This window comes from Schistocerca piceifrons, chromosome 2 (assembly GCF_021461385.2).
Source record: "Schistocerca piceifrons isolate TAMUIC-IGC-003096 chromosome 2, iqSchPice1.1, whole genome shotgun sequence".
In the NCBI taxonomy this organism is placed as follows: Eukaryota; Metazoa; Arthropoda; class Insecta; order Orthoptera; family Acrididae; genus Schistocerca; species Schistocerca piceifrons.
In genome coordinates, this window is record NC_060139.1 from 1,094,634,341 (window position 1) to 1,094,660,925 (window position 26,585).

A 26,585-nucleotide genomic window follows, 5' to 3' on the forward strand; every position below is an offset into this window, starting at 1 on the left:
TATCCAGGTCCCATCTCCTTAAATTCCCACCTTTTTGCAGTTTCTTCAGGTTGAATCTATAGTTCATAACCAATAGATTGTGGTCGGAGTCCACATCTGCCCCTGGAAATGTCTTACAATTTAAATCCTGGTTCCTAAATCTCTGTCTTACCATTATATAATCTATCTGATACCTTCTAGTATCGCCAGGCTTCTTCCATGTATACCACCTTCTTTCATGATTCTTGAACCATTTAAGGAAACAGGAACTGTTCAGCCACATGTGAAACGTCAACCACGACCTGCAACAAATGATGATGCCCAAGTATGTGTTTTAGTTGCTGTCGCGGCTAATCCGCACATCAGTAGCAGACAAATTGCGTGAGAATCGGGAATCTCAAAAACGTCGCTGTTGAGAATGCTACATCAACATCAATTGCACCTGTACCATATTTCTATGCACCAGGAATTGCATGTCGACGACTCTGAACGTCGCAGTGTACAGTGTACAGATCTGCCATTGGGCTCAAGGGAAATTACGGGACGATGACAGATTTTTTGCACGCGTTCTATTTAGCGACGAAGCGTTTTTCACCAACAGCGGTAACGTAAACCGTCATAATATGCACTATTGGGCAACGGAAAATCCACTATGGCGACAAGTGGAACATCAGCGACCTTGGCGGGTTAATACATGGTGCGGCATTATGGGAGGAAGGATAATTGGCCCCCATTTTATCGATGGCAATCTAAATGGTGCAATGTATGCTGATTTCATACGTAATGTTCTGCCGAAGTTACTACAAGATGTTTCACTGCATGATAGAATGGCGATGTACTTCCAACATCATGGATGTTCGGCACATAGCTCGCGTGCGGTTGAAGCGGTATTGAACAGCATATATCATGACAGGTGCATTGGTTGTCGAAGGACCATACCATGGCCCGCACGTTCACCGGATCTGTCGTCCCCAGATTTCTTTCTGTGGGAAATGTTGAAGGATATTTGGTATCGTGATCCACCGACAACGCCGGACAACAAGCGCATTGCCATTGCATGTGCGAACTACTCGCTGTTGAGAGGAATGTAGTCACACGTATTGCCGGATACACTGAGGTTGACGGACATCATTTTGAGCATTTATTGCATTAATGTGGTATTTATAGGTAATCACGCTGTAACAGCATGCGTTCTCAGAAATGATATGTTCACAAAGGTACATGTATCACATTGGAACAACCGAAATAAAATGTTCAAACGTTCCTACATTCTGTATTTTAATTTAAAAAAACTACCTGTTACCAAAATTGTGAGCCATATGTTTGTGACTATTAGAGCGCCATCTATCACAAAGCGAAAAAAGTGGTCCAACTAAAACACTCATATTTCTTTACGAACTACACGAATATGTAATAAAAAGTGGGGGTTGCTATGCGAAAAAACGCAGTTGATATCCGTTTGAGCAATGGCACTGCCATCTAGCGGGCCAACCATAGCGCCAGCTGCATTAGAGAAAACAGAGTGCGGAGTTCCAAAGAGAAGAACTAATTCTACAACCACGCTCCCAGAGAGGGGGAGCACATTGAACTTATTCAGCTTTCCCATTGGAAGTTGTCACTGTAAACCGAAGGAGAACTACGAAACAGTGGTGTATTCACAAATGATTAATAAATGGTACAACTTGTGATATAGCACGATTTCATCTTTCACGTAATATCTCGACCATGATCTATTTCTCGCAGCCTATATTGTCTTGGCCAGAAAAACAGAAGTGATATCCACAGAAAACCCAAAATTCATCCACAGCTTAAACCCCGACCTATTGCACTCACTAAACAAACTGACTGCATCATAAATGGACGAATTTCGCCAGAATAAATATTCCAACGTATTCAGAAATCTAGAGACAAACAACGATATAACATTGCGACAATGAGTATTTTAACTACTAATGCTGCCATGGTTCTAAAAACAGTTTGTGCGTCCTACTTTTGCATGAGGCTTAAAACCACTTATCCACGTGAAACGCCAATCCATTAAATACCTGCCAAGTGATTAAATGGTAGCAGTAAGGGGGTAAAACAGTGTAACTTAAAGTGTATCAGAACGTAGGAGCTGAACAGAGACAATACAGGATTAGGAACAAACCAAAAGACTTCGTGAGGAAGTTTTTCAAACCTTCAAATAACAGAAAATTGTACAGTGTGTAATTACCTATGCAGCAAGCATTTCGTGAGATTGTTTTATAGCAAACTGAGAGAAAATGGAGACGAAGTTTATAAAGAAGTGGCGAAATGTTACACGGCTGAAATGTTTTACGGGAAACGTAAAATATTCCCAAGGTCCTCTCCAGCCAGCACCAAACGAAGGTAAGCCAGCCACCAGCCCGTGTCGCTATCAAGACGACAAACAGACAGAAAGCCAACAAAGCGAAAAGCAGAACAACACCAGAACATGCTGCATCACCTCGCGCGAGGGAGAGGCCTGAATCACAAACTCAGCAACATGACATCATTCCAACAGTGCAAGTTGACTTTTCAAGAGAGAGCAAAAGAATCACAGGAGCACCTATCAGCCTGCTGACATGGTGGAACGGCCGAAAGCTGAAGCCCTGAATTCCATTTTTTGTGAAACACAGAGGTTGTGAAGACCGGTGACGAGCCCAAATAACTAGGCCATTCTCGGTCATTGACTGACAGGCATAACATCATTGTCTCAGAGCAGCAGTAATAAATACTCAGGCTTTTGAACCTCGACATCTTTATGTTGCAGTACAGCAGTTGCGAGACTGAGCCCATGATGCACTGCTGCCGTTCGCCGAAATAACTTCTGCCTTAGAGGCGCTTACCTATCTGATCTCTGTTCTCGGTCGCTATCAGTTGCTGACCTCGTAAACACTGTAAACACTGAAGAGAAGACCTGGAGACTTCGGCTTTCTGAGCCAAACTAATGTTGTCTGGTGCTCTGTCGCAGCGTTCAGGAGGTGTGCCAACCACTGCTGCCACCAAAACACTACCTGTAATTATTCATCGACGTCCACAGCCTTCGTTTGTGTAAGGGCCATGCTGTTTCCATCTCGGCGCTGTGCAGAGCTGGTGAGAGATTATCTGTGGATAACTCTTTGATGTCTCCGAGAGTGCTCTGCTACTACAGAGACAGTGACTGCCCTGGGCAGCAAGGCCTCCTGCACCAATCACTGACCTGGAGAGCATTGCCTGCTGTACAGGCTAACCAGCCATCAGTGAGGCCTGCCACTTGCATGAGAAGATTGCTAAGACAGTGTCAGTACATTCCAAGACCGTTCACTACACTGCTGCTGTCCTTGCCACCACCATAGAAAATAACACATGACAGTAAACTTTTGTGTAATAAATTCTTGTCTCAGTAACATTGTGTCATTAGCACGCAGTATGCAAGCCAGTCTGCCACACACTGTCATACCGACAACAGTAGATGTCTCAACCCAGGACGCTACAGACAGGCAGGCAGACAGGCAGATCAATGTCAAAAAGAATGATGACGGACAGATAAGTCTAATCACAAAATTAAACACAGACAAATAAACCAGTAACAAGTAACAAAACCGCGAGATCAGGTGTCACTTTAAGGCGTGCTAAAGGTGTCTGGCTGCTGCATGGACTCTTTATGGTTAACGTGACATGACTGTCATAGACCACATATACAGCTTCAGGTTAAATTTCAATATTTCACAATGTGGAACAAAATAAAAAGGGAATTTACAGTATACAAGTGATGGCATATGCTGTTTAGATTAAAGATTGTATCAGCCATCTTTCAGCATTTGTTGGATTGTGTTGAAAGCATTAAAACCAAAGCACTGCATGATGTGTCTCGACGATATCATTGTCTTTTTGACAGTTATGGTAAAGCACGTGGACAGTTCAGGGAAGTACTATTTAAGAGACTGCATGCAGCACACCTAATTCTTTGTACAGAAATGTGTTCATTTCATATTGCAAGATGTGAATTATTTAGGACATATAATTAGTTTTAGTGGGTTTGGCCAAGTCATAAATTAGCGTACAATGTTTTCCAATGCCTCACACGGGGATGCAGTCGATTTTAGCATTAGCAAATTATTACAGGAAATTTGTCCAAAACTTTCAGAAAGAGCATGACTCCTCAAGTACTTCCTCGAAAATGGTATAAAACCCCATTGGACACTGGAATGTAAGGTGCATTTAAGCAGCTGAAAGCAGGATTGACAGCTAATCCAATATTGGTCTTTCTGAATTATGGAGCTGATGTCATCGAGTGACATTAGTGACGACTCACTGGGCTGTATGTTGAGTCAAGAAACAAAAGATAAGGAACAGCTGTTCGCCTGAGCAGTGCGACAATTAAACCAAGTTTTTATGGTAAAAGATTTGTCGTAATAACGTATCATGCAGCATAGAAATGATTATTGGGATTGAGGGATCCATCTAGTAGCGTAAGATGGTGTGTGCTGAAACTAAAATCATTTGTTTCCGAAGTAGTCCATAATCCTGGCAAAATGAGAATAATGTAGATCAACCCAGTTGGAATGTTGGTGTATGACTGAAAGTAGATCATAAGATTATGCAGTGACAAGGAACACAAGCTGCTAACAAGGGTTGTAAACTATCTGCAATGTAGCCACAGTTCGTCATGCATGATAGTGTATTATGCAAGGCAACAAAATTTGGGCTGTGTGTTCCAGTTCGAATGATATTGCGGTAAAAATATTAAAACAGGCACATTATCAGAAATTATCTGGTCATGGGGACTGTAGAACCACAGAATGGCGAGTAGTTGAACATTATTGGAGAACTAATGGACAATATGTAGAACAGTATGTCAAAAACTTTGTACCAAGATTGAAGTTTAGCCATCAGAGCATTCCACTACAAATTTACTCTCTGAACAGACATCAATAAGAACCTGCCGTACCCTGGCCAAAGTCGATTATTTTCGGTGTTACATAGAAATGGTAGCTATCTGAACCAGCAGTAGCACGGTTAATGACGAATATAGTTGTGTACTAAGGTTTGGTGTTCTGGAAACATTAACAATTGATTAGTGTATGAACATAATGTTGGAACTGGTGAAGCAGTTGTGCCATCTATTGCATACTTGTAAGTTATGTTCAAGTCTTTCAAGTCCATTAAACCAGTAGGCCTTCAACAGTATGGAGGCATTAAACATTAGAGAAAAGACTTAGCCACCGTGTGAATAGCTACCACAATGATTGGGATACTCCATCGCTTTATATTGTTGCAGCTTATAATTTGAACATCAGCGAATGGACAGGTCTATCATTATACGAAGTAGTACAAGGTCGCAAAATTCCTTCTCAGTTTGAGACAACCGAACTTAATGTGAGTAAAAATGTGACCCAGTGCAAAATTTTGCAAAGGCGTTGCGAGAGGTTGGGAAGCGAGTGGGGAAAGCAAACACCAAGGCTCTCGAACATCAGTAAAGAATGGGGAAGCATAGTGATAATGTACCAGAGCACAGTGTAGGTCAGTGGGTAATGAAAACAAGCTCTTAGACCGCAAAGTTGTACACAAAGAGATTCTTCACCCAGTCACTGACGTGACCTCTCCAGTGGTCGTTGAAATCCAGCGCCTGACGTGTACAATGGATGTACAAATCGGACGCGTACATCCTTTTTTGAATTCACTAGATTCTTTTCCGCCCTAACTGGTGCCAAGGAGGAAGGAAAAGGAGGGAAATGAAAAGAAAGACGGCAGTCGCACAACCTACGTGAACACTGCCATATGTGTTAATGCCATGGAAGTAACTTTTTATTCAAATTTCTCGTGTTTAGGTGGACGAAATTTTTATTCCATGTACGACGATAATGTAGTGTTTAACAAGTGATGGAATCTGTTGTACTTTGCTTAAGCTATTAGGTCGCATCGTAAACTGTGTTAATAGTTTTCATTTGTCTGAAAGGTTAACGATTATTTTTTGGTTATATTGTGTGCATAGTTTCCTTCAATTAATAAGTCAGCATGATAATTCGGAGGCTGTTTGTCTTATTGAAGAATATCAAATGATGGGCATAGAGTTTATTCATTTTTTGAGGTCGTATACAGTATTTGGAAATTGTAGATTTTTGGAGTGTATTTCTGCAGTCAAATTAATATTCATGAGAACTGCATTAAACTGTGTATTTACTGTGATTAGTTTCGTTGGGAAACTTAGATAGGTTTGTCGGGAATTTAGTGCTGCTTAGGCTTGCTTTTTAAATTTGTATGTATTACTTTACAACAGAAATTATTTCCTAGTGCGAATTGTTATGGCCTGTAGTATTAAAGATGATGGGTTCTGATACCCTTAGTAAGTGGAATTTTCATTGTGGTAATAAACTATTGGTCAACATTTTCATAGGATTAATGAGAATCCTTGCTGAATGTTGAATGATTTATTCTGTATTTGGAAACAATTCTATTATATTTTTACTTATTGATTGCTTGGAATGTTGTCTTGTAGTGTAGTAAACTGGGGATTTGTTTTGCTTTGTTTTGTTTCGCAGCGAAAGCCTCGTTTTCCCCATGTTTACTGCTTCCAGAAATGAAAATGCTGTTCTCACGGTTGTGACCACGATCTTTCCATCACCAGGAAATACTCCACATTATACATGATGCTCATAAACAGTCTCAAACCATTGTAAGACTGTTGTAGTGGAGGTTATGATGAGATATAATTGTTAAGAAAAAATATGATACGTTGCGCCGTTTCCAAGTTATTTGTATTACAATTAGCCAATCAGATTGCTGCTCGTGTAAATTCAAGCACTTGCATGTGCTAAAATGCGGTAATGCACAGACGTGTGTGTCCGTGAGTTCCCACTTGTTCAGGTGCTCATTAACAGTTAAAATTTACCTCCTTCTGAAGTGATAAATTTAAGCTACGTGAGAAGAAGTAGTTTCAGTTCGGTTTGAGGGAAATAAACGTAGAATAAGTGTGGCGACACTGTCTCTAGCAGGCAACTTGAATTTGCGCTAGCAGCTACCTGTTAGCTACATTCAACAGCGTAACATATCGAATTTAACAATTGTTTCTCATCACAACCTTCCCTGCAACAGTCTTACAAGGTTTTCAGATTATTTCTGACCATCCTGCATTGTGCGGAGTATTTTCTGGTGGTGGAATGATCGTGGTCACAGTTGTGGCAACAGCATTTTTGTTCCTGGAAGCAGTAAATGCTGGGAAAAGAAGGGTTTTATGAAGTTGTTAGATAAACGAATTAAATGGAGGTAAACCTCACTGTAATTAATTGTGCTTAGATCTACGAAGATCATTTCATAGCCTGCTAATTTTGGCGTGAGCGTTGGCATGTTGGAAGGTTTCTGTGTAATTCTCCTCCAGGATGACCCAGGCTGCCACAGGGACATGTGAAATAGAATTATTTTTAGCACGGATAGGACATCCTTGCTACGAAACGCTATTTGCGGAAGACAAGTCCTCAATGGGCGTACTCAGTTTATGATCCTGTGGTAGATAGAGTTACAGCTTGAAGTACCAACTTGATTCTCGTTGTCACTTGTGCAGCCTTGTCTTAACCTAAGACCCACCAGCCTGAATTAGCTGTCTGACATATACCGACATTATCTGTCAACATCCTTAGGGTGTAGTCATAAGCTTACTGGTCGTCAAGGATATTGAATTGGACTGTATTAATGGAAGGACGATGTAATAAATGTAAAAAGAGAAAAATTTAAATTATACTACGGAATGGTTAAGTAATTAGCAGATTTAGCAGGAGCCTGCAATTCAATGGACAGAATGATCTAAAGAAGGGAAATACGACACGCCAACAGCTTCCCTGGCAGGCATCGCAATCTGTAGCTAGGTTAGCCAGCATGCTCTTCCAAATCCTATTGGCCGGCCACGGAACAGCTGAGGTACATGATGTAGCCTACAAGCCCGGTGCAGTGGCGACATAAATTATTTCATGCTGTGCTGCCTGGCCCTATATACATAGCTACAAATTGCACGTTTACACAATAAAACCAAGCTGAGCAAGTAAGTTAAAATACTAACTGCCTATACCTAACTGCATCTGCTGTCCACTGCTGCTTACCCAGAGAACTACTCCATTCTAGCGGTCGATCAGATGTTGATCATTAGCTCTCATCTACAAACAGCCACTGCCTCTGCTGGCCACTGGTATATGGGCACGGCATAGAACTGACGCTGCGGTGGCCTGAACAGGCAGCATCCAGCTGGGACCTCCTCCAGACGATGTTAATCAAGGCTTGGGCGCCTCTGAGGCGTCTCAGGTTTCGCAGTCCCTGGTTGGATGCTCCCAGAGATGACCTATTGCTAGGCTACCACCTACCGTGTCCACACAAGCCCTGCTGTGTCAGACCCGCCGCGCACCTCACTGATATTACAGTCTTTGGCGACGTCCCAGGTTTTAGACAGTGCGCGACTTGTGTCTATGCTCCCGCCTAGTGCTAAAGCTGTCGACACATAGACCAACCATTCGAACGTCAATGTTGAATGCAATAAGTTCACCGTGTTGCTGAACACTCAGAAATGGTGCGGCTTGTACATACGGTACATGTGCCTCAACATGGAATAATTATGTGATTGCAGCATGGTCCAATGGCAGTTGCCAGCTGTATCTGCCTCATAAACCATACTGTTTTCGAAATCGAAGGGCATGAATTTCATACATTACCTCTGTTAAAACGTACATTTTCCCCTTGTAAACATACAAGTCATCTTATTCTGTCTGTGGTATACGCGAATAAAAGCTTCTATATTCACGAACATGTTACAGGGGAAAAGGGAACATACAGCCAATAAGGACATCAGCTTATAAAAGTTCCATTACGAATAGAGGCATACAAATTTACAATAATTCTCCACATAAGACACAATGACTTCGTCGTTATCACATTTTAATACACCCTAAGGTCTTTCTTACTTGATCGCTGTTCCTGCTCAGTGGCAAAATCTTTACAACATGTGAATTACAAGAGGTGAAACAAGAAAATGCAAAATATCTTAATGTAAGAGCAAGTAGCTAAAGCCAAGTGAACAAACTCACTTCGCAGAGAGAGCACACTTATATGGCATCGAATATAATATAATATTCTTGGATTTAATTAGTAAGGAAGTATAGAAACCTATTGGAAACCGCACAGATGTGTAAAGAATTTTTAGAGTTAGCGAGATGCAAACCAGCAATATGTCACACAATACAGCTCCGCATCACTACAGGAACCACGACCAACAAATGGCCATACTCTGCATTTTATCATCTCCGAAAGTTTTATTCATAAATATATTATTAACCGTCTTGCAATAAATTATACAAAGAAAAATGCATTTTTTGGTAGATCTTCAACGTGTCGTTCCCTTGAAACAATATACTTTCATCACAAGTAAGATAAAATTCGGAAATCTTATCTTCAACCGCAAATACGATGTTTCCCGTCATTTTTTTACAACAAATTCAGGGCAGGTTTTCGAGATTTCTTAAATTTGTGGGTGATTTGAAAACGGCATATATTTACATGAAAGCCACCAAATATGGGCTTCAACTGAAAATCAGCATTGTGTCTCCCGACTCTGAACTGAAGAGAGATGACGTCGTATGGCGTAGGTGCCGTTCTTCCATTTGCATCTACATCGATAGTCCGCGATACACCTTACGGTGCGTAGCTGAGGGTAACTCGTACTACTACTAGTCACTTCCTTTCCTGTTCCACTAGCAAACAGAATGAGGAAAAAGCCACTGTCTATATGCCACCCTATGAGCCCTAATTTCTTATATCTTATCTTCGTCTCCTTAAGCAAAATGTCATGTTGGAGGCAACAGAACCGTTCTGCAGTCAGCTTCAAATGCTGGTGCTATAAATTTTCTCAATAGTGATCCCTGAAAAGTACGTCGCCTTCCCTCCAGGAATTCGAATTTGAGTTCTCGAAGCATCTACGTAACACCAGCGTGTTGTTGGAACCTACCAGTAACAAATCTAGCGGGCCTCTTCTGAACTAATTCGATGTCTTCCTTTAATTCCAGCTGGTACGGATCCCAAACACTAGAGCAGTACTCGAGAATAGGTCGCACCATCGTCCTACTTGAGGTCACCTTTACAGATGAACTACACTTTCCTAGAATTCTCCCAAAAACCGAAGTCGACTCTTCGCCTTTCCTACCACGACCCTTACATGCTCGTTCCATTTCATACTGCTATGCAACGTTATGCCCAGATATTTAAACGCATGCTGTATCCAAATGTCTCATTGGTCTACGTTAAAGTCCGCGTTCAGAATACCCTGCGTGCTAGAAATTGCTGTGCACGTTCGGAAGGGCTACCCAAAGTTCTTTTTTCACGGTTGGACACTGTATCAAGGCGATCTTAAAACTGCTGTATAATTATTTGTATTACGTGGCTCTAGTGTATCACTGAGCACGTCTGTGACCTGCTGGATTTACCCATACTGTCTAACTAACAAAAATACATCGGTACATTCCTACGTGTAATCGATACAATAAAATCTTCAGGTGTAAAGTGTTGGACGTTAAGATTTTACCACGATTCCTCCTCTCTCCTGGTTCTCATATATTGTTACAGCTGTGACAACGCCCCATCAGTTACATTGTCATTGAAGATGAGGGGCACATCAGCTAATACCGGAGTCAGATCCAGAGCCTGATGTTGTCAAGAGGAGAAACCTGTGTGTAGTATATTACTAAATGATTTTTCCTTTTTTAATTCTCTTGTAAGGTGGAAAAATGCGACAGTTCGTTTGGAAAATGCCCATAATCCAAGTGTATAATGATTTTCTCTGTTGCTAATTTGTTTAGGGAACAAACGTTTAAGATAGGCTGATCGATAACTATATCCTATCTCCATTAACCCAACCCGGTGTGGGTATCAGACTGCTTAGAGAATACCACAATGTGGTGTAGAAGGTTGTTGGCCACATTTTGATGAGTGAATCTTTGTTGCTAGCAAAAATGGTATAACACACCACTTACGAGGTAGAAGAGTTTTCCGAAAACCAATAATATCAGGCTGGACTTGTTAGCAGTAGGTTCAATCATCGCACTAGTATGAGGGTGAACTTAGATTGGGCAACATACATTTCACACAAGAAAAGAGAAATTAGGTCTGACACAGACAGCTGTTCTCCTCTCTAGCTCTGTTTCTGTGAGTGGCATATAGTGTATTAAAGTTTTAAACATGGCTGCGTAGTCAGCGACCGTGTATAAATTATACGTTAAAGCAATTACAGCCCTCGGTCGCAAAATTTAAGACTTTTGACGAGGTTTCGACACTTCTATGAGTGCTTTCATCAGAAATTAAATATTCAAATTGGCATGTAACGCCGGCCTCTGTGGGCGAGCGGTTCTAGGCGCTTCAGTTTGGAACCGCGCGACCGCTACGGTCGCAGGTTCGAATCATGCCTCGGGCAGGGATGTGTGTGATGTCCTTAGGTTAGTTAGGTTTAAGTAGTTCTAAGTTCTAGGGGACTGATGATCTCAGATGTTAAGTCCCATAGTGCTCAGAGCCATTTTTTGGCATGTCACGTATAAAATAAGTAGTGGCTTGCTTTCCACGCATTATACTTTAAAAGTGTGCCTAAAGTATTTCCTCTTAATATTTATTTTATACGTGACATGACAATTTGAATATTTAATTTCTGATGAAGGCACTCATAGAAGTGTCGAAACCTGGTCAAAAGACTTCAATTTTGCGACCGAGGGCTGTAATTACTTTAACTTTATGATGTGTATGTTCCAAAAAAATTAAAAATTAAAATAAAGGTAAAGAAATTACGAAGATCATGATCACGTGATCCTATTATAATCAATAAGCGACCTGTAGTTTGGACAATTATTAGAAAGAACAAGGCAACTGTGTGGAAGTATGTGTGTTCGTTCGGAAATATACACTGATCAGCTAGAAAATTATGACTGCAGGAGCTAGCAGCATCATTTGGCGAGGAATGGCTGCTAATCAGACACACAACGCTGCATGTGGTATCAGTGAGTGCGCTGTCCATGTATAGAATAGGAAAGGCACGCAATCTATCTGAGTTTGACTGAGGGCAGATTGTGATGGCCCGGAGGCTTGGCATGAGAGTTTCGGAAACAGCATAACTTGTCGCGAGTTCGAGGAGTGGTGAAACCAAGGTGGAACCATGTCCAGACGTCGCAGGGTTGGGGGACTTCCACTCATTACAGATGTCAGACGTCATAGGTTGGTCAGACTGGTGAAAAAGGACAGGTGGTGAACTGTATCGGAATTAATATCTGACGTCAATGCGGGGCAGAGTACAAGTGTGTCTGAACACACAGTGCACCGAACGCTCTTAACGATGGGCTTTCGCAACTGACGACCTATGTATGTGACAATGCTAACACCACGACATTGGCACCTACAACAGAAACCAGCACGTGACCATCGGCACTGGACTGTGACTCAGTGGCAGAGCGTTGCTTAGTCTGACGACTCCTGATACCTTGTTCATCATGTTGAGGGGAGGGCGCGAATCCGTCGTTTTTCCAGGGGAATAGCTCCTTGACAATTGTACTGCGGGATGGAGACAAGCCGGCAGTGGCTCCATTCGCAAGGCACCATGACGGCCAATGAGTATCACACACTGGTAGCAGACCACGCACATTCCTTCATGACTATCGTGTTTTCTGACGGCCGGCGGAGGTTCGAGTCCTCCCTCGGGCATAGGTGTGTGTTCGTCCTTAGGATAATTAGGTTTAAGTAGTTCTAAGTTCTAGGGGACTGATGACCTCAGATGTTAAGTTCCATAGTGCTCAGAGCCATTTGAACCATTTGAGTACTGACTGTGTCATGACGCTGTGGAGCTGTGACACGTGTCCAGGTACAATATTATCTGCTGTAGGCTTACAGAAGCACCTAACACAAACACAAATCAGAAAACATCACGAATCAACAAACTAAATCACAGGAGTTTTTTTTATTTATAGTGTCAATAGGTGTTGTAAATTTTTTCTAGGTATTATGACAAGGAGTGACATTCCTCGGAGTGGTAGAGCACTGCATCTCCCATGGGCTTGACAACAACTACAATGGCACAAAGGTGTTTCAGCAGCCGAATGACTTCTGGGATTGTATTCTCTAAGAGCAGTGGAGATCCGACTGCATGACGAGCTAATAAATAAGGACAACGGTTTTCAATTATGCAAGGCCTGGAAAAAATTTGGAAATTTGTGATAAGGTCTTATGCGACCAAGCTACTCAACTCATCTGTCCGTAAGCCTACACACTACTTAATGTAATTTACACTAACGTACACTATGCACGACGCACACGTACATGCCCGAGGGAGGGCTCAAACCTCCGACGGGAGAAGCCACACGGACCGTGACAAGGCGCCTAGATAGCGCGGCAAGCAAGGCCTGGGATGCAGCCTCGAGTATGTTCACATCATATCGTCTGTCCCACGTCTGAACACCTGAAGAAGAAGACGCAGTATCACCACGGCGGCTGAGATCTACACAAGGCCGCGACCGCGGAAGGACTGCGGCTCCTGATCCGTGGCGGGCCACGGCGCTTCTTCCCTCACCACCCGGTGCTGCGCTTCTCCCACCACTGGCCGCGGACAACGTGGTGGCTGCCGGAGGGGGGTAAATACTGCAGAGAGTCGACATCCGCCACAGATCAGGCTGCACGAACGCCTGAAGATGGCAAGAAGTCGACTTGTCTAAGATAGCGCATTCTGGACGGCGCAACCCAGCTGAATACCCGAGAAATATACAAAAGCAATGAAAAATTGTTAAATGTACACTAAATTATTTTAAAAATTAGACAAACCCTAATCAGTTAAACAGTGCTGTAGGTGCTAATCCAAGTCATGTAGATAAAATACATGCTGTCCACAATGTTCGCAGCGCCCCGTTTATCCTCTCGAGATTTCAACTGTACTAAATAAAAATATGCGCTCCATGTACTCGTATGTATTCCGTCTTTGGTTGTGGAATCACACCACTTTCCATTGGATCAAATATTCCTGACTTGCAACTCCAATGTATTGCGGGAGAATATTACAATATTCAGAATAAAGTAATTTTCCTTTTTCTTCACTCACTCACTCTCTCTCTCTCTCTCTCTCTCTCTCACACGCACACACAGTTCTAGTGGTAGTATGACAGTTCCGTGTCTTTAGAATGCACCGTTTTTCCACTACTAAAGCAATATGCGGTGTTATTTCATGTTCTATATCAAGTCGTTACATCCCCTCTCTACCGATTACCCCATCTGTACACAGGGTGCAAAAAAATTGTGTCACGAAATTGTAATACTGGATAGCTGATGCCAGTAGATTCCAAAGTTACTAATGTTGTGTAGGTCGACAAAGCATAATTTTTAAACTATGGAAACTTGGAGCCACGCGCTCCGATTGGCCGCGGGATTGCCCTGTTGCCGGATGCTCTGGACAACGCATGACCGCGAATGCTTTGCCTGCCGAAGATCGCGATGTGTCCAAGGCGGCCCGCACACTCGGTGGTTACGCGCCAGCCTTCCACTCTGGGGGCCTGGGGCGAATCGGTCGGGGTCCCGACATATCCACTGTAGTTTTACAAGACGTACCGGGAACAAACCCGTCAACAGCTGTTAGTTCGCGTTCAGAAAGTCTTTTACAAATTGTGTCGGCCCTGAAAAGGGCCTTTTTTATAGCTAGGACATTGTTTACTTAAAGCAGGTGCTCGAACTGCCGAGCCTCTGACGCGACACAAGCTTGGTAACGTCGAACGGTGTTTTTCCGAACTCATTCAAAGATTCCTGGCATTGCCCTGATGCGATTGGTGGCATGTTGAATGCGATCCATTAATCCCTCTTCGTTTCTAGGTTGTTCCCGTCTACGTAGGTGAACTAGTACCTTTAAGAATCCCCACAGGAAAAAGTCCGATGGCGTGAGGCCTGGTGATGGCTGCGGTCATGCCCTACGAGGACTTCTGCGAATTACCATGCTGTCGAAGAGTTCATTTAAATATCTGCGCACATCACCACTGTTGTGTGCGGACGCTCCACCATGTTGCAACCACATGCGTAGCCGTATGTCCAGGAGAACATCTTCCAACAGGCTGGGTAGAGTTTCTTGCAAAAAGTGAAGATAATTTTCACCGTTAAGTCGAGGAAGTAGACGGACCGGCCCAGTCAGATGGTCACCAACAACGCCTGCCCAAATGTTGAGCGAAAATCGTTGCTGGTGTCCGTGGACGTACGTGACGTGAGGATTTCCTCTTGCCCAGTAATGAACGTTTCTACTGTTGTAAAGGCCATCCCGATGGAAGATGCACTCGTCGATAAACAACACAATGGCGGGGAAGTCGGGAACTCGTGCAACACGTCGCAGAAACCACCGGCAAAACCCTAGACTACGTTCATCGTCCGCCACAGGATTTAGGTGTTGTACAGGGTGGAAACTAAATGGATGCTGGCCGTCATCTCTCGAAACCTCCCAGACTAACCGATGAATGACCACCATGTCGTGTCCAACCGACTGAGTACTGGTCGTAGGTGTTTCCTCGAAGCGCTCGAGAACAGTCTCTTCCAATGCACCATCCCAACGTGTTCGAGGTTTCCCAGCATTACCATTATATCCCACCAGCGAGCCTGTTTCACCAAGTCGCCGGTGAATTGGTGTAAACGTTTGCGGCTGTGGGTGGCGTCTTGCTTGGTACTGTTCCTCAAACAAACGTCGAACTTCATGTCCATTATCGTCGGCTAGTCTATAAACATATCTCGTTGTTCTTCAAACAAATACTGCACCGCCATGGTTACTGTATGACTAAATCGCAGGTGACGTGTGTGTGTTCCGAAGTGAGGCTTACGTGTGAATGCCCCCGGCGTGAGGAGGAGACAAACAGCAAGACCTATTCGACACGTACACGTATCATGTTGGGGCGACGGACGTTTGTATGTGTTAACCGACAACCACAGCGCTGCCCGTCAGACGACGAACAGCAACAGGGCAATCCCACGGCCAATCGGAGCGCGTGGCGTCAAGTTTCCGTAGTTTAAGAATGGTGCAGTGTCGACCTACACAACATCAGTAATTTTGGTTCCTACTGGCATCAGCTATCCAGGGTTAAAATTTCGTGACACAATTTTTCTCCATCCTGTATATACATATATTTTAATGTCTAAGTGTACGAATGCCGTCATATGTCTACCTCCATCACTCTGTGTTAAAAACAACATATATTTTTTCCAAGGAGTATGCGAGCTCTCTCTCAGCCTTTACTGCATATCGCTCAGTCAATTTAGGAGCTGTTGTTGCTTGTCGTTACTGGGCCCATACCGCGATGTCCCTGGAATATCCACATCACAGCACACACAAAACAGTGTAATTGGGTTACAAATCCAATCTCACTTAGAAGCTATTACGAGAAGTACACGGGACTGGAAGTGTTGCCATCATGACCTTTCTTTATCCGAAGTGTTTGCTACCTGTGTGAATAATCACCATCAGTAAAAAAATTTCCTTTTGGTAGTCATTCTGATCATACTGGCATGCTAAGAGGCATTCCAGTGTTAGTCCTACACATTGCCGAATACTGTGGCAGACTGACATGGGCTCTAAACCAACTAATTCCGGAGAATTAAAGTAATTACTGTTGACTTGTGTAGAAGTAAACACATCCCAGGTAATCAGAAACGATAATGGGTTACACGAACTACCAAGCAGAGTTACTGATAGTACTGTTACAGAGTTCTATTTTGCTCTGCTGGGTGGTTCTCCATTCACCACAAGCAATTCACAGATCTAACAGAGCATTTGCTATTACAGTAAGTGCTGGCTACTCGTGTGAGCAGTTCGCCAGCCATGTTGCTGGGGGTAGGGGTGGGGGCGGGTACTTCCTATAGAACCGAGGATGGAAGAAATGTTTCTATTATTTACAGTTACTATATTTCACCAAACCACAACCTTCGCAGACTTTTTCTGAGGCGCCGCTGTTTACCGCTACTGTGGCCTTTTTTTTTTTTTTGCGGATGAGTCACACTGGCTGCATTATTTATTGTGTGTGGGCGAGCAAGTGCGATAGCAATACACTACGTCTCACTAAAGCTCTCGTCTATCTCAGTATAGTTATTAAAATCAATACTGTAAAAAAGAAAATTACAATGATATGAACAGGTAAGTGGGAGAGATGTGCAGAGACTAATGCAACTACGTTTATTTTTTTTTATCCAAACAAAAAGTATTTCTCGCTTTTCCCGTTTATGGAGGAATTTGTTTACAGTGTCCTTCTTAGCACTGTAGAAAGAATTTTAGCTTGGTGATGGTTGTTGCAGTGAGTTATTTAATCATGAGAATATACTTTTTTCCAACAATGGCGAACAGGTTATCGTTGAAATGATTTGATTGTTTCGAACAATATGTAGTCGTAATAATAATAGTTATCATCGATCTATTCTAAAGCTGTTTATCTCTTACATAATAAGTTTCGGGTTTTCAGACGTTCCTGCAGTAAAATTGGAACACCTTCCAAAAGAGAATGATTGATCATGCGGTCTTAAGATGTAAGATGATTTTTGTTGTAAAGGAGATAAAGCAAAAGGAACGTGAAGACGCTTCCATCTGTACAAATTACCTGTCTGATGCTCATAACAGTGTGTACTTCAACCCAGGAATGATACTTCGCTCGATATTTGCCCACATCGCTTGATCTTATTTATAATTATGTATCACTTGCTTACCACTTTTCGAGGACTGATTCGAATTTCAGATGTTTGGTCAATGATGAGTAACAAATAAACATTTACCACTCCTAAGCGTGGAAGAAAACTGGCGTTCTACGGATCGGAGCGTGGAATGTCAGATCCCTTAATCGGGCAGGTAGGTTAGAAAATTTAAAAAGGGAAATGGATGGGTTAAAGTTAGATATAGTGGGAATTGGTGAAGTTCGGTGGCAAGAGGAACAAGTCGAATGGTCAGGTGACTACAGGGTTATAAACACAAAATCAAATAGGGGTAATGCAGGAGTAGGTTTAATAATGAATAGGAAAATAGGAATGCGGGTAAGCTACTACAAACAGCATAGTGAACGCATTATTGTGGCCAAGATAGATAAGAAGCCCACACCTACTTCAGTAGTACAAGTTTATATGCCGACTAGCTCTGCAGATGACGAAGAAATTGAAGAAATGTATGATGAAATAAAAGAAGTTATTCAGATAGTGAAGGGAGACGAAAATTTAATAGTCATGGGTGACTGGAATTCGAGTGTAGGAAAAGGGAGAGAAGGAAACGTAGTAGGTGAATATGGATTGGGGCTAAGAAATGAAAGAGGAAGCCGCCCGGTAGAATTTAATCATAACTAACACTTGGTTTAAGAATCATGAAAGAAGGTTGTATACATGGAAGAATCCTGGAGATACTAAAAGGTATCAAGTAGATTATATTATGGTAAGACAGCGATTTAGGAACCAGGTTTTAAATTGTAAGACATTTCCAGGGGCAGATGTGGACTCTGACCACAATCTATTGGTTATGAACTGTAGATTAAAACTGAAGAAACAGCAAAAAGGTGGGAATTTAAGGAGATGGGACCTGTATAAACTGAAAGAACCAGAGGTTGTACAGAGTTTCAGGGAGAGCATAAGGGAACAATTGACAGGAATGGGGGAAAGAAATACAGTAGAAGAAGAATGGGTAGCTTTGAGGGATGAAGTAGAGAAGGCAGCAGAGGATCAAGTAGGTAAAAAGACGAGGGCTAGTAGAAATCCTTGGGTAACAGAAGAGATATTGAATTTAATTGATGAAAGGAGGAAATATAAAAATGCAATAAATGAAGCAGGCCAAAAGGAATACAAACGTCTCAAAAATGATATCGAATGGAAGTGCAAAATGGCTAAGCAGGGATGGCTAGAGGACATATGTAAGGATGTAGAGGCTTATCTCACTAGGGGTAAGATAGATACTGCCTACAGGAAAATTAAAGAGGCCTTTGGAGACAAGAGAACCACTTGTATGAACATCAAGAGCTCAGATGGAAACCCAGTTCTAAGCAAAGAAGGGAAAGCAGAAAGGTAGAAGGAGTATATAGAGGATCTATACAAGGGCGATGTACTTGAGGACAATATTATGGAAATGGAAGAGGATGTAGATGAAGATGAAATGGGAGATACGACACTGCGTGAAGAGTTTGACAGAGCACTGAAAGACCTGAGTCGAAACAAGGCCCCCAGAATAGACAACATTCCATTGTAACTACTGACGGCCTTGGGAGAGCCAGTCCTGACAAAACTCTACCATCTGGTGAGCAAGATGTATGAAACAGGCGAAATACCCTCAGACTTCAAGAAGAATATAATAATTCCAATCGCAAAGAAAGCAGGTGTTGACAGATGTGAAAATTACCGAACTATCAGTTTAATAAGCCATAGCTGCAAAATACTAACACGAATTCTTTACGGACGAATGGAAAAACTAGTAGAAGCTGACCTCGGGGAAGATCAGTTTGGATTTCGTAGAAATACTGGAACACGTGAGGCAATACTGACCTTACGACTTATCTTAGAAGAAAGATTAAGGAAAGGCAAACCTACGTTTCTAGCATTTGTAGACTTAGAGAAAGCTTTTGACAATGTTGACTGGAATACTCTCTTTCAAATTCTAAAGGTGGCAGGGGTAAAATACAGGGAGCGAAAGGCTATTTACATTTTGTACAGAAACCAGATAGCAGTTATAAGAGTCGAGGGGCATGAAAGGGAAGCAGTGGTTGGGAAGGGAGTAAGACAGGGTTGTAGCCTCTCCCCGATGTTATTCAATCTGTATATTGAGCAAGCAGTAAAGGAAACAAAAGAAAAATTCCGAGTAGGTATTAAAATCCATGGAGAAGAAATAAAAACTTTGAGGTTCGCCGATGACATTGTAATTCTGTCAGAGACAGCAAAGGACTTGGAAGAGCAGTTGAATGGAATGGACAGTGTCTTGAGAGGAGTATATAAGATGAACATCAAAAAAGCAAAACAAGGATAATGGAATGTGGTAGAATTAAGTCGGCTGATGCTGAGGGAATTAGATTAGGAAATGAGACACTTAAAGTAGTAAAGGAGTTTTGCTATTTGGGGAGCAAAATAACTGATGATGGTCGAAGTAGGTAGGATATAAAATGTAGACTGGCAAGGAAAGCGTTTCTGAAGAAGAGAAATTTGTTAACATCGAGTATAGATTTAAGTGTCAGGAAGTCGTTTCTGAAAGTATTTGTATGGAGTGTAGCCATGTATGGAAGTGAAACATGGACGATAAATAGTTTGGACAAGAAGAGAATAGAAGCTTTCGAAATGTGGTGCTACAGAAGAATGCTGAAGATTAGATGGGTAGATCACATAACTAATGAGGAAGTATTGAATAGGATTGGGGAGAAGAGAAGTTTGTGGCGCAACTTGACCAGAAGAAGGGATCGGTTGGTAGAACATGTTCTGAGGCACCAAGGGATCACCAATTTAGTATTGGAGGGCAGCGTGGGGGGTAAAAATCGTAGAGGGAGGCCAAGAGATGAATACACTAAGCAGATTCAGAAGGATGTAGGTTGCAGTAGGTACTGGGAGATGAAGATCCTTGCACAGGATAGAGTAGCATGGAGAGCTGCATCAAACCAGTCTCAGGACTGAAGACCACAACAACAACAAGCGAAATATTCTCATGTGAAGGGTTTCTTGATTCTCATCATATGGTGGAAGAGAAATCCAATGGGCGATGTTTAAGGATGGGATGGGGAACGGGTTGCATGAATGCAGACTAATGCATGGACATAAAGTGTTCACGTTCATGTGACCACTTGTCAAAAGTCTGAACAACCTCCTTTTGCAGCGCAGACTGCTGCGAATGGGGAAGAAGAGAGTCAGTAAGGTTCTGGAAGGTACCGACATTGATGTGGAGCCATTTTGACTCCAATGACGTGGCCAGCTGCACTAGGTTTCTCGGTTGAGGATCAATGGCGCAATCAGCTTCATAAAGGTGACCCCACATATTCTCGATTAGGTTTAAATCTGGGGAACTTGATGATTAGGTGAGTATGTGAAATTCATCCTGGTGCTCTTTGAACCGTGCACGTACACTGCAAGCTGTGTGATACGTTGCACTGCGCTGATGGTAGATGTGATGCTTCCCAAGGATAACACATACACGTGTTGATCCACTGTGCCTTCGAGAATAGCCACATCACCCATGGAATGCCATGAAAACATTCCCCAGGCCAAATTGCGCCCTACTCCGGCCTGGAGTCTTCCGAAGACTGTTGCAGTGCGTTTACTTTCAAGCGTTTCACACCGACGTGATTCATGTGAAAACGTCACCTGTCACAACTGCTCGTACGTCCAGTTGAGGTATTGGCGTGCATATTTCAGCCTCCATTGTCGATGAAGTCGGAAACGTTTGCTCAACGGTCCTTGAGGAGACAGCTGTTGGTAGCCCGTTCAAAATGGCTCTCAGCACTATGGGACGTAACATCTGAGGTCATCAGTCCCCTAGAACTTAGAACTACTTAAACCTAACTAACCTAAGGACATCACACACATGCATGCCCGAGGCAGGATTCGAACCTACGACCGTAATGGTCGCGCGTTTCCACACTGAAGCGCCTAGAACCGCTCGGCCACAACGGCCGGTGGTAGTCCGTTAGTTCATCCGGAGGGTCCGTTCCCCGAGAGTTGCACGCCTATACACATATCCGCAGCCATCATTAATGCCTGTCATCTTTGGCCCGAGGTGTATCACTGTTGCCTCGACGTCAGTATTGGATAGCGCCAATTTGCGATACTTAAACACGGCGGCATGCAAACAGTTTACAAATTTAGCCTTTTTGGAAATGTTTCCCCCTTGGCCCGAAATCCAATAATCATGCACTTTTGGAGGTCAGATAAATCGCTCCATTTCCGCTTTACCACAACGGCTGCACTCTTTTCCGCATGCTCCGTACATGTTTTATATACCCTCCAGTGCTATTGCTGCCACCAGCCATCTGTGAATGATTACCGTCGAACTTAGGTAGTGGTGACATTAGTGTGACTGGGGAGTGTGTATCCCTAGCCTTGCAAACTGCCGTGGGTGTGTGTTGTTGTCAGAACTCTAACAATATAGCAGAATCAGGAAGAGGAGAATTCGTGGTAAATACCAATACCTTACACTTAATGATTTTATTGTATCATGGACTCGTAGGAATGTATAGACGTATTTTTGTCGATATGCCTGTATCGGGAAGTCGAGCAGCTCAGAGACATAATCAACGACATACACGAGCCGTGTACCAAAAATAATTTTAGAAGATTTTTAAAGATTGCCTTCATAGACTATCCACTGGCTGTCTCACGTCGTTAGCAGGTGAAACGCTACTATCCTTATTAAGCGCCGGTTAGCTGCAATGCCGCCAGTGAGTGGGTGACACTCTGCCACTGTTTTTTTACCAATCATTGAATGGCATCTGTGTTGTAGATATTGTGACTGGGGGAGGTAGGAATAATTTAAGACCATTACTGCTAGCGACATACAGATCGGGGATTCCACCCATTTATCAGTTTTGCGTTGCATATTATCGGCGGTTACAGTCAACCAATGTCTGTGGGTTGAGGCCACTATAGGTGCGGGTGTTTATGCAAGTATAAGTCGTTGCACTTCACGAAGGCAGTGCGCGCAGAAGAAAAAAAAGAAAACTCACTCTGTCTCTCTCTCACACATACACACACACACACACACACACACACACACACACACACACACACACACACACACACGCACGCACGCAAACACGACAAGGGAGATCTAAATTACAATTGGTGAATGCGGACCGTAGTCGCAGGGTTTTCGTATGACAGTCAAATGCGCGAACTGCTTTGCTACAATGTTGGTTTGCCACAATGTGTCACTGTGTAATCTACCCACGGAAAATTAACCTCTACCACGCAATAATTAATAATGGTCAATCAAATCATCCACATTTATTTACGTTTGAAAAGTATCTGATCAGATTTTCTAGTAAAATATGCGCTGACAGCTCGTCGACGCCAAGGTATTTTTCTAATACGTTTATTCTTTGGAACAACAGAGGTACAGATATGTATGCTCCATGGTTATTATAGGGGGAGAAAGGAACAGCTTCGGAAGTATCGGTTGGAAGATTTTCGGATTGCTAAAAGAGATTTATTTACTCTTCTTCGCGCTAAAGCGAGCTAGGAAAGTTTGTGCCGCTAGCGTGATAGATAAAGAGAAAGAAAAACCTGTAAAAGAAAATTACATGAGACTTGGAACCAACAGAAAACGGAACATGTACGAAAATGGATTCAATATACAATTTTCCTCAGAAATAAGGTTTGTGACCATTTTATTCTAGAGTGAATGATGAATGAGTTCTCTGTCTGAATCACTGATGATTGTCTGGGCCCTGTAATTAATTGGGAAGTTTCAGCTGTGACGAAGAGAGCCTGCAATCTCTGAGTTTTTATAAATCGTCCAAAAAGGCTTCGTCCACATCTGAAATTTTAGATCTGTCGTAAACTGAACGAAATGTTCAAACGATCGATTTTCCCAACTGAATGCAGCGCTTAATAATAATAACAAATGTAAAGATCTTTTCCAGCAAGCCAGCCGCTGAACATTAAGACGAAGGGCTCCACCAGAGATTCTACTAGGCTGATTTCACGTAAATAATATAGTTAAACTGTACACAGATAAAGGACAGAGAGAGAGAGAGAGAGAGAGAGAGCGAATGAAATTCGAGAAATTACTCAGAATCCTCCATTAGCATAATTGTTTGTCTGTCTTTTCACGGATCAGCCTAATAAGAAAACACGAAGCCCCGACTTTATTGTACCGATTTATGTGTGAGGGTGAAAGAGCGATAAAGGCGACAGATACACTTCTGTACAGACAAAACATTACACCAAGTTAGCGGCAAGCTGCATTCATGTAGACTTTCATCAGTTACAGAGTAGAATTCATTATAACTGTCACCATCAAGACAAAAGGGCTGTGAGCCTTCACTTCCTGCGATGCTCTTGGCAGGGTAGTTTCTCTGCCGAAGTTACACGCTTCGCGGCGTCCTGGTTGGCTAGCGGCCTCTACTTAGGACGGCCGCGGCCTTCGAGGTGAGGTGAGGTCGGCGGCGGTGACACAGGGCAGTCAGCGCACGGCGAATCGCGAGTAGTCAGTCGGCGTGTTTTGTACTGCGAGGACGCTCGGTGTTGACATTGCGGAGCCTGGGCCTAGCGGCGGGCGGGACTGCAGTGCGGAAGCAGTCACCGGTCAGCGTGCGTTCTGTTTAAGACTCGTGTCCATCTCGAATCCTGAGGAGAGCGCGGGAGTTTACTCTGGCGTGCATGTTAACAGAGCACTTGTGGACTGACTTTAAATGGTGAGCTATTTTGTGGTGGAACTTCTGGATGTGATTGCTCCGTGTACCCATTGATTTTTGCTAGTCATTGCTTAAACTACTTGCACGTGGGTCCGGGATGGGTACCGCAAGTCCATGTACCTGCACTGTGCCTTGGTTCCGTTCCATTTATCTTGAATTACAAGTGTCACCGATATTCGGCGGTTCCTTTTTTATTATTATTGTTAATGTGTTTGATATGGCGCGCGCCGCTAACCTGTGATCTTGTTCAGGGCGCGCACTGTAATCGGTTATAGTTCACAGTCCTGGTGCGGGTGGCACTCCGGTGGCGATTTGCTATGACGTCGCTGGCGTGTGTTTGCGGTGGCCGGCGGAGAGCGAGAGGTGGTTGGTTTTCCGGGTACTGCACGGAACGTGAAGTTCGCTCTGCCTGACCGGCTAGTGACTAGCGCTAAGGTTGTTGTGCCTCGCAATACGAGCAGAGTGGTCTGGGGCGGAGGCGATTCGCCGCTGTGCTGGCCATGCGGTGGTCATTAATTGGAGTCGGCGTACTCGTTCTTCCTCCCTGTCTGATGTGGAGGTCCGGTGTTGTCCTGTGATACTCTGGCCCGGAGACAACTAGTTGCTGAATTTTGGAGTCGTCTGCCAGGTTAGGGTGTGGGCTCGGTTGGCTCTTCAGATTTTCCCCTGAAAGCTCCAGCAGCGGTTTCTGAACTTTTCTGATGTGGGACGGTGTTGTTGGAACTTTTTACTGTGTGTGAGTGGCTCGTTACGATATTTGTTGGTACTAATTTATTTGCTCAACTGGAGTCCTGCCCGGAGTTGCGCTCATGTATGGTACATTTGGTAGTCGATGTGTTAGGTAAAGTCTGCCTAAGAAGGGCGGTTTTGTACAGTATACACATAATGAATTACTGCTGTTTGGTATATGTGGTCTTTTGGGATCCAAACAACACGATCTAGTCAATTTGTTTGTGTAACAGCATTTAGTGGTATGTTCTGTATTTTTTTTACTGTGTTATTATTAACTTGGTGGAATAGTCGCGTTTGGTGTCGTTAAGACACTTCTAAGACTGTGGTTTGACTATTCATGCGCGCTTGGCTTTTATCGTTTCGTTTTAGGAAGCGAGAACTGTTTGAGATTTGTGTGTGTTGGCTTCCGGCACTTATTAAGAGCGCCCGAGTTAACGGCTCCGTGGTTATCACGTGCTGTCGGGATGTTCTACCGTATTTTTGAATTTTATCTTGTGTTATTATCTGTCGTGTGTTGCAGAACATAACCAAGGTGCGTACGTGATGGGCAGTTGTGGGAGGCATGTCGGGGAGCTCCCAGCGGTTTATTTCGGGGACCGTTTCTAGTGGGAAGGCTCCAAAGTGTTGAGAGCTCACTCTTCTGTGATTGTGTTGAGAGTTGCCCTCGCCCTTTGGTTGTATCAAATTATTATTTTGTTATTATATTTATTGGTTGTGTGTTGCGTTTATTTTATTTTATGGTGCCAAGCGCCATTATCTTTCTCAAAGTTTTTTATATGAATCGTTTTAAATTGTAATGCCAAGTTAACTTATTACTGGATTTTGTCTTTTTGATAAACTCTAAAAGCACTATTGTAAAAGGTTCTTGATTTTATGATGGCAAGCCGCCGTTATTGTTTTAAAGCTCACTCTTTAACCATTTGTAAAGTTTTGTAAGTTATACGAATTTGTTGTTATTTAAAAGTGTTTAGTATTGGCAATTTAATAAATTGTGTCCAGAGTCTGCTGTTTGGATATTATTGAGTGGAACTCGTTGGATAGTCGTCCTATAAGAATACACATTTCAATGTTAAGTGAACAGTTTCATGAATCAAAATTTATTCTCTGTATAAAACTTCAGCCGTTAATTTAAGTTGGAATTGCAAATTTGTATCTTATTGGCGCCCTCAATCGATGCTTTGGTATTTAAGGTTGCGTGTGGATTTGTTGGCCATTATCACCTTGAACTAGTTGTGTTTTATAAATTTCTCAAGTGAAATTTCACGTAATTGGATACTGTTTAATGAACTATTGCTTTAATAGTAACTGCGGTTGTCACACTACAACGGCTAACATCTCTTCCTGCATTTGGCGCTACCCAGTGCTTGGCCGTTGGTTTTAGTATTTTGGTGAACTGTGTATTAATAGTGGGTTTGTGTGTTCTAGAAGCCGTTATTGGTGTGCGCAGGCCCTCCTGCATGTTGTTTCTACTTGAGCCCTCGAGCACGGAATTCCAGACACGCGGCCGAAGTGAACGCCAGACGT

At 43.0% G+C, this 26,585-nt stretch overlaps 1 protein-coding gene across 1 annotated transcript in view; it reads right to left on the reverse strand.

Moving 5' to 3' along the window:
- The window catches only part of LOC124776156 (odorant receptor Or2-like), a 105,009-nt gene that overhangs the window by 21,508 nt on the left and 56,916 nt on the right, over nt 1-26,585 (reverse strand). The window lies entirely within an intron of this gene.